Source organism: Oncorhynchus gorbuscha, unplaced genomic scaffold, assembly GCF_021184085.1.
Source record: "Oncorhynchus gorbuscha isolate QuinsamMale2020 ecotype Even-year unplaced genomic scaffold, OgorEven_v1.0 Un_scaffold_3726, whole genome shotgun sequence".
NCBI lineage: Eukaryota > Metazoa > Chordata > Actinopteri > Salmoniformes > Salmonidae > Oncorhynchus > Oncorhynchus gorbuscha.
In genome coordinates, this window is record NW_025747902.1 from 34,727 (window position 1) to 43,989 (window position 9,263).

A 9,263-nucleotide genomic window follows, 5' to 3' on the forward strand; every position below is an offset into this window, starting at 1 on the left:
GTCAGATATAGAACAGGTTGAGTTAGGTCAGATATAGAACAGGTTGAGTTAGGTCAGATATAGAACAGGTTGAGTTAGGTCAGATATAGAACAGGTTGAGTTAGGTCAGATATAGAACAGGTTGAGTTAGGTCAGATATAGAACAGGTTGAGTTAGGTCAGATATAGAACAGGTTGAGTTAGGTCAGATATAGAACAGGTTGAGTTAGGTCAGATATAGAACAGGTTGAGTTAGGTCAGATATAGAACAGGTTGAGTTAGGTCAGATATAGAACAGGTTGAGTTAGGTCAGATATAGAACAGGCCAAGACAGACAGTGAACAGACAGGGGGAGACAGACCAAGGCAGATGGTGAACAGAGAGAGGGGAGACAGGCCAAGGCAGATGGTGAACAGAGAGAGGGGAGACAGGCCAAGGCAGACTGTGAACAGAGAGGGGAGACAGGCCAAGGCAGATGGTGAACAGAGAGAGGGGAGACAGGCCAAGGCAGACTGTAAACAGAGAGGGGAGACAGGCCAAGGCAGACTGTAAACAGAGAGGGGAGTGTGGTGGAGGTACCTGTACCAGACAGGGGGGAGACAGGCCAAGGCAGATGGTGAACAGATCGCCAGGTGGAATCAGTGCCATGCCAGTGAACAGCAGAAGGGGGGTTCTGAGGCCCAAAGGCCTTTTCCTTCACATCTGGTCTGGGAGTCTTAACTCAGCATTTAGTCCCCATAAAGTCAAATATATCACTAATGTACTTTATTTTTAGCTTTTTCTTCTTAGCTTTCAAAATAGCATCAGACCAAACACTCCTCACTCAGCTCCAGGTTGGACAGTGTCCTCAGGTCTCTGCTGTCTGTTGGCTAGAGCTCCCTCCGTATAGCGCGGAAAAATTAAACCGTAAGCAGTAATCTCTCTGGTTAATTTTGGTCAAAATTAGGCTGTTAGAAAATGTAGTTAAGTTATGGAAAATTCAGACTAGTTAGTTAAGATACAGACTAGTTGGATAAAGAATAATTAAGTTAGATACAGAGTAGTTAGTTAAGTTAGATACAGAGTAGTTAGTTAAGTTAGGTAAGATATAGAATAGTTAGTTAAGTTAGGTAAGATACAGAATAGTTAGGTAAGATATAGAATAGTCAAGTTAGGTAAGATATAGAATAGTTAAGTTAGATAAGATATAGAATAGTTAAGTTAGGTAAGATATAGAATAGTTAAGTTAGGTAAGATATAGAATAGTTAAGTTAGGTAATGTATAGAATAGTTAGTTAGGTAAGATATAGAATAGTTAGTTAAGTTAGGTAATATATATAATAGTTAGTTAAGTTAGGTAAGATATAGAATAGTTAGTTAAGTTAGGTAATATATATAATAGTTAGTTAAGTTAGGTAAGATATAGAATAGTTAGTTAGGTAAGATATAGAATAGTTAGTTAGGTTAGGTAATATATATAATAGTTAGTTAAGTTAGGTAAGATATAGAATAGTTAAGTTAGGTAAGATATAGAATAGTTAAGTTAGGTAATTTATAGAATAGTTAGTTAAGTTAGGTAAGATATAGAATAGTTAGTTAAGTTAGGTAAGATATAGAATAGTTAAGTTAGGTAAGATATAGAATAGTTAGTTGTTAGGTAAGATATAGAATAGTTAAGTTAGGTAAGATATAGAATAGTTAAGTTAGGTAAGATATAGAATAGTTAAGTTAGGTAAGATATAGAATAGTTAAGTTAGGTAAGATATAGAATAGTTAAGTTAGGTAAGATATAGAATAGTTAAGTTAGGTAAGATATAGAATAGTTAAGTTAGGTAAGATATAGAATAGTTAAGAGGGTAATGTATAGAATAGTTAGTTAGGTAAGATATAGAAGAGTTAGTTAAGTTAGGTAATAAATAGAATAGTTAAGTTAGGCAATATATAGAATAGTTAAGTTAGGCAATATATAGAATAGTTAAGTTAGGTAAGGTATAGAATAGTTAAGTTAGGTAATGTATAGAATAGTTAGTTAAGTTAGGTAATATATATAATAGTTAGTTAAGTTAGGTAATATATAGAATAGTTAGTTAGGTAAGATATAGAAGAGTTAGTTAAGTTAGGTAATAAATAGAATAGTTAAGTTAGGCAATATATAGAATAGTTAAGTTAGGTAAGGTATAGAATAGTTAAGTTAGGTAATGTATAGAATAGTTAAGTTAGGTAAGATATAGAATAGTTAGTTAAGTTAGGTAATATATATAATAGTTAGTTAAGTTAGGTAATATATAGAATAGTTAGTTAAGTTAGGTAATATATATAGAATAGTTAGTTAAGTTAGGTAAGATATAGAATAGTTAGTTAAGTTAGGTAATATATATAGAATAGTTAGTTAAGTTAGGTAATATATATAGAATAGTTAGTTAAGTTAGGTAATATATATAGAATAGTTAGTTAAGTTAGGTAAGATATAGAATAGTTAGTTAAGTTAGGTAATATATATAGAATAGTTAGTTAAGTTAGGTAATATATAGAATAGTTAAGTTAGGTAATATATAGAATAGTTAATTTAGGTAATGTATAGAATAGTTAAGTTAGGTAATATATAGAATAGTTAATTTAGGTAATGTATAGAATAGTTAGTTAGGTAAGATATAGAAGAGTTAGTTAGGTTAGGTAATAAATAAAATAGTTAAGTTAGGCAATATATAGAATAGTTAAGTTAGGTAAGATATAGTTAGTTAGGTAAGATATAGAATAGTTAGTTAAGTTAGGTAAGATATAGAATAGTGAAGTTAGGTAAGATATAGAATAGTTAAGTTAGGTAATATATAGAATAGTTCATTTAGGTAATGTATAGAATAGTTAAGAGGGTAATGTATAGGATAGTTAGTTAGGTCATGTATAGAATAGTTAAGTTAGGTAAGATATAGATTAGTTAAGTTAGGTAATGTATAGAATAGTTAAGTTAGGTAAGATATAGAATAGTTAAGTTAGGTAAGATATAGATTAGTTAAGTTAGGTAAGATATAGAATAGTTAAGTTAGGTAAGATATAGATTAGTTAAGTTAGGTAATGTATAGAATAGTTAGTTAAGTTAGGTAATGTATAGAATAGTTAGTTAAGTTAGATAATGTATAGAATAGTTAGTTAGGTCATGTATAGAATAGTTAAGTTAGGTCATGTATAGAATAGTTAGTTTAGGTAAGATATAGAATAGTTAGTTAAGTTAGGTAATATATAGAATAGTTAGTTAAGTTAGGTAATATAGAATAGTTAATTTAGGTAATGTATAGAATAGTTAAGAGGGTAATGTATAGAATAGTTAGTTAGGTAAGATATAGAAGAGTTAGTTAAGTTAGGTAATAAATAGAATAGTTAAGTTAGGCAATATATAGAATAGTTAAGTTAGGTAAGATATAGAATAGTTAAGTTAGGTAAGATATAGAATAGTTAAGTTAGGTAATGTATAGAATAGTTAAGTTAGGTAAGATATAGAATAGTTAGTTAGGTGAATGCACCAATTTGTAAGTCGCTCTGGATAAGAGCATCTGCTAAATGACTTAAATGTAAATGTAAATGTAGTTAAGTTAGGTAAGATATAGAATAATTAAGTTAGGTAAGATATAGTTAGTTAAGTTAGGTAAGATACAGAGTAGTTAAGTTATATACAGAGTAGTTAGTTAAGTTAGGTAAGATATAGTTAGTTAAGTTATATACAGAGTAGTTAAGTTAGGTAAGATATAGTTAGTTAAGTTATATACAGAGTAGTTAAGTTAGTTTAGGTAAGATAGAGTAGTTAATTTAGTTAAGATATATAATAGCTGGGTTAGATATATAATAGCTGGGTAAGATATATAATAGTTTGATGTGAAAATCAAAGGTAACATAGAATAGGATTGAGTCAAGCCTGTCTTGGCCTGCTTTAAAACACATGGAACAAAGTAAACATGATAATGATGGATAAATGGAACAATGAACCCAATTCAAGCTGGATGCTGTTTCAAAGAAGATACAAATGGTTCTGTTCTATTAAATCTGAGAAGCTGAGAAGTCCAGCAGAAAAGCGTGGTATAATGGTAAAGGATTAACACACTATCGATCATAGTAATCAGCTAAACTAACACTGCGGTTTTACTCACAATTAGAGTGGTGGAACTGTTCAAAGCTTCTAGAACCCAGGCCCAGCCAACCGTCTCAGTCCTCACAACTATGTCATATCCACAACATTCCACCCATAAGCATTCACATCTGCCTCAGTCCTGCTGGTGGACGGGGTCCCAAATGCTACCCTATTCCCTATAAGGTGTAGAGGACTCTGGTCCAAAGTAGTTTGCTACAGCGTATAGGGCTCCATGTAGGCTGCGGTCCTGCTCTCAGGAGGCTGTTGTGTCATTATAGCTGGATAACATGGGATGGGTTCTGGAGGACAGCTAGGTTGTAGCGAACGGAAGACATTAGTCGGCTTTAGTTTCGTGGAAACTTGAATGCCAAAGTGTTCCGGTTGTAATGTCTGTAGTCATTCCAAGGGTCCTGGTCCCTCTAAAGAGTGGAACTAGCTGCAGCTCAAACACTAACACATGGACTGGTAGATGGAGATACAGAGAAACTAAGGGCAGATCAGACCACATCTTCTATAGGACCTGGTAGATGGATAATCACAGACCACATATTCTATAGGGCTTGGTAGATGGATAATCACAGACCACATCTTCTATAGGGCCTGGTAGATGGATAATCACAGACCACAGCTTCTATAGGACCTGGTAGATGGATAATCACAGACCACATCTTCTATAGGACCTGGTAGGTGGATAATCACAGACCACATCTTCTATAGGACCTGGTAGGTGGATAATCACAGACCACATCTTCTATAGGACCTGGTAGATGGATAATCACAGACCACATCTTCTATAGGACCTGGTAGGTGGATAATCACAGACCACCTCTGTTTCTCTGATGGACTGGAGACCCTGGTAGATATATATTTATCTATATATTTATATATATTTATATACTACCATTTAAAAGTTTGGGGTCACTTAGAAATGTCTTTGTTTTTGAAAGAAAAGCACATTTTTTGGCCATTTAAAATAACATCAAATTGATCAGAAATACAATGTAGACATTTTTCATATTGTAAATTACTATTGTAGCTGGAAACGTCTGATTTTTAATGGAAGATCTACAGAGGCCCGTTATCAGCAACCATCACTCCTGTGTTCCAATGGCACGTTGTGTTAGCTAATCCATGTTCATCATTTTAAAATGATAATTGATCATTAGAAAACCTTTTGCAATTATGTTAACACAGCTGAAAACTGCTGTCCTGATTAAAGAAGCCAAATAAAACTGTCCTTCTTTAGACTAGTTGAGTATCTGGAGCAACAGCATTTGTGTGTTTGATTACATGCTCAAAATGTCCAGAAACAAAGACCTTTCTTCTGAAACTCGTCAGTCTATTCTCGTTCTGAGAAATGAAGGCTTTATTCCATGTGAGAAATTGGCAAGAAACTGAAGATCTGGTTCAACGCTGTACTACTCCCTTCACAGAACAGCACAAACTGGCCCTAACCAGAATAGAAAGAGGAGTGGGAGGCCGCGGTGCACAACTGAGCAAGAGGACAAGTGTCTAGTTTGAGAAACAGACGCCTCACAAGTCCACAACTGGCAGCTTCGTTAAATAGTACCCACAAAACACTAGTCTCATCGACAACAGTGAAGAGGCGACTCCGGGATGCTGCCCTTCTAGGCAGAGTTCCTCTGTCCAGTCTCAACGTCAACAGTGAAGAGGTGACCGGGCTGCTCTAGGCAGAGTTCCTCTGTCCAGTCTCAACGTCAACAGTGAAGAGGCGACTCCGGGATGCTGCCCTTCTAGGCAGAGTTCCTCTGTCCAGTCTCAACGTCAACAGTGAAGAGGCCACTCCGGGATGCTGCCCTTCTAGGCAGAGTTCCTCTGTCCAGTGTCTGTGTTCTTTTGCTCATCTTAATCTATTATTTTTATTGGCCAGTCCAGATTTGGCTTTTGTTTTCTCTCCTTTGCAATGTTATAAATATGTTGTATGCCCTTCTTCCTCTCTAAAACATGACGTCTCGTTGTTGTTCATATCCGTTACAGAACAGCAAACCAGATTCCTTACTGAAGATGGAAACTGAAGAGCACAAGTTTGAGAGAACGCCACTATCAGGCAACAAAGACAAGTTTTCATTCATTGACACACAAGAAGTTACTAGGGTAAGTATACTGTGTACGTGTATTGTGTCTGTCTGTGACTGGAGCACCTGTTCCTTACTGTCCTGTGCCCCCCCAGTTCTAAGCTGAAGCCCCAGACCAACTCCAGTGTGTTCAGCCTGCTACAAAACCTAAAGGGAGGACAAGACCAAGCCGGTGAGAGACGAGTACGAAAGTACGTGTCAGACGAAGGAGAGCTGAAGATTGATGAGTTCCCCATCAGGAGGAAAAAGAACGCGGTCAAGAGGGACTTATCCTGTGAGTACTACTGACACATAAAGATGACAGACTACTACTGGAGAGAAAATGGTCCTGTGACTACTGACACATAAAGATGACAGACTACTACTGGAGAGAAAATGGTCCTGTGACTACTGACACATAAAGATGACTGTCTCTGATTTACTCGTTGTTGATTGACTGTCTCTGATTTTACTCGTTGTTGATTGACTGTCTCTGATTTACTCGTTGTTGATTGACTGTCTCTGATTTACTCGATTTGTTGATTGACTGTCTCTGATTTACTCGTTGTTGATTGACTGTCTCTGATTTACTCGTTGTTGATTGACTGTCTCTGATTTACTCGTTGTTGATTGACTGTCTCTGATTTACTTTGTTGATTGACTGTCTCTGATTTACTCGTTGTTGATTGACTGTCTCTGATTACTCGTTGTTGATTGACTGTCTCTGATTTACTCGTTGTTGATTGACTGTCTCTGATTTACTGTTGATTGACTGTCTCTGATTTACCTCGTTGTGGATTGACTGTCTCTGATTTACTCGTTGTGGATTGACTGTCTCTGATTTACTGGTTGTGGATTGACTGTCTCTGATTTTTCGTTGTGGATTGACTGTCTCTGATTTACTCGTTGTGGATTGACTGTCTCTGATTTACTCGTTGTGGATTGACTGTCTCTGATTTACTCGTTGTGGATTGACTGTCTCTGATTTACTCGTTGTGGATTGACTGTCTCTGATTTACTCGTTGTGGATTGACTGTCTCTGATTTACTCGTTGTGGATTGACTGTCTCTGATTTACTCGTTGTGGATTGACTGTCTCTGATTTACTCGTTGTGGATTGACTGTCTCTGATTTACTCTGCTAGGATTGACTGTCTCTGATTTTCGTTGTGGATTGACTGTCTCTGATTTACTCGTTGTTGATTGACTGTCTCTGATTTACTCGTTGTGGATTGACTGTCTCTGATTTACTCGTTGTGGATTGACTGTCTCTTCTGATTTACTCGTTGTGGATTGACTGTCTCTGATTTACTCGTTGTGGATTGACTGTCTCTGATTTACTCGTTGTGGATTGACTGTCTCTTCTGATTTACTCGTTGTGGATTCAAATCAAATCAAATCAAATCAAATTTATTTATATAGCCCTTCGTACGTCAGCTGATATCTCAAAGTGCTGTACAGAAACCCAGCCTAAAACCCCAAACAGCAAACAATGCAGGTGTAAAAGCACGGTGGCTAGGAAAAACTCCCTAGAAAGGCCAAACCCTAGGAAGAAACCTAGAGAGGAACCGGGCTATGTGGGGTGGCCAGTCCTCTTCTGGCTGTGCCGGGTAGAGATTATAACAGAACATGACCAAGATGTTCAAATGTTCATAAATGACCAGCATGGTCAAATAATAATAAGGCAGAACAGTTGAAACTGGAGCAGCAGCACAGTCAGGTGGACTGGGGACAGCAAGGAGCCATCATGTCAGGTAGTCCTGGGGCACGGTCCTAGGGCTCAGGTCCTCCGAGAGAGAGAAAGAAAGAGAGAATTAGAGAGAGCATATGTGGGGTGGCCAGTCCTCTTCCGGCTGTGCCGGGTGGAGATTATAACAGAACGTGGCCAAGATGTTCAAATGTTCATAAATGACCAGCATGGTTGAATAATAGTAAGGCAGAACAGTTGAAACTGGAGCAGGAGCATGGCCAGGTGGACTGGGGACAGCAAGGAGTCCTCATGTCAGGTAGTCCTGGGACATGGTCCTAGGGCCCAGGCCAGTTGAAACTGGAGCAGCAGCATGGCCAGGTGGACTGGGGACAGCAAGGAGTCATCATGTCAGGTAGTCCTGGGGCATGGTTCTAGGGCTCAGGTCCTCCGAGAGAGAGAAAGAAAGAGAGAAGGAGAGAATTAGAGAACGCACACTTAGATTTACACAGGACACCGAATAGGACAGGAGAAGTACTCCAGATAAACAAACTGACCCTAGCCCCCCGACACATAAACTACTGCAGCATAAATACTGGAGGCTGAGACAGGAGGGGTCAGGAGACACTGTGGCCCCATCCGAGGACACCCCGGACAGGGCCAAACAGGAAGGATATAACCCCACCCACTTTGCCAAAGCACAGCCCCCACACCACTAGAGGAAATCTTCAACCACCAACTTACCATCCTGAGACAAGGCCGAGTATAGCCCACAAAGATCTCCGACACGGTACAACCCAAGGGGGGGGACCCAGACAGGCCGACCACAACAGTGTATCAACCCACCCAGGTGACGCACCCCCCAGGGACGGCACGAGAGAGCCCCAGCAAGCCAGTGACTCAGCCCCCGTAACAGGGCTAGAGGCAGAGAATCCCAGTGGAAAAAGGGGAACCGGCCAGGCAGAGACAGCAAGGGCGGTTCGTTGCTCCAGAGCCTTTCCGTTCACCTTCCCACTCCTGGGCCAGACTACACTCAATCATATGACCCACTGAAGAGATGAGTCTTCAGTAAAGACTTAAAGGTTGAGACCGAGTTTGCGTCTCTGACATGGGTAGGCAGACCGTTCCATAAAAATGGAGCTCTATAGGAGAAAGCCCTGCCTCCAGCTGTTTGCTTAGAAATTCTAGGGACAATTAGGAGGCCTGCGTCTTGTGACCGTAGCGTACGTATAGGTATGTACGGCAGGACCAAATCGGAGAGGTAGGTAGGAGCAAGCCCATGTAATGCTTTGTAGGTTAGCAGTAAAACCTTGAAATCAGCCCTTGCTTTGACAGGAAGCCAGTGTAGAGAGGCTAGCACTGGAGTAATATGATCAAATTTTTTGGTTCTAGTCAGGATTCTAGAACCAAATTCTTGACTGTCTCT

General features: G+C 38.7%; 1 pseudogene; it reads left to right on the forward strand.

The window, feature by feature from the left end:
* The window catches only part of LOC124028085, a 38,214-nt pseudogene extending 31,767 nt beyond the window's left edge, over window positions 1–6,447 (forward strand).
* The last annotated feature ends 2,816 nt before the right edge of the window (window positions 6,448–9,263 follow it).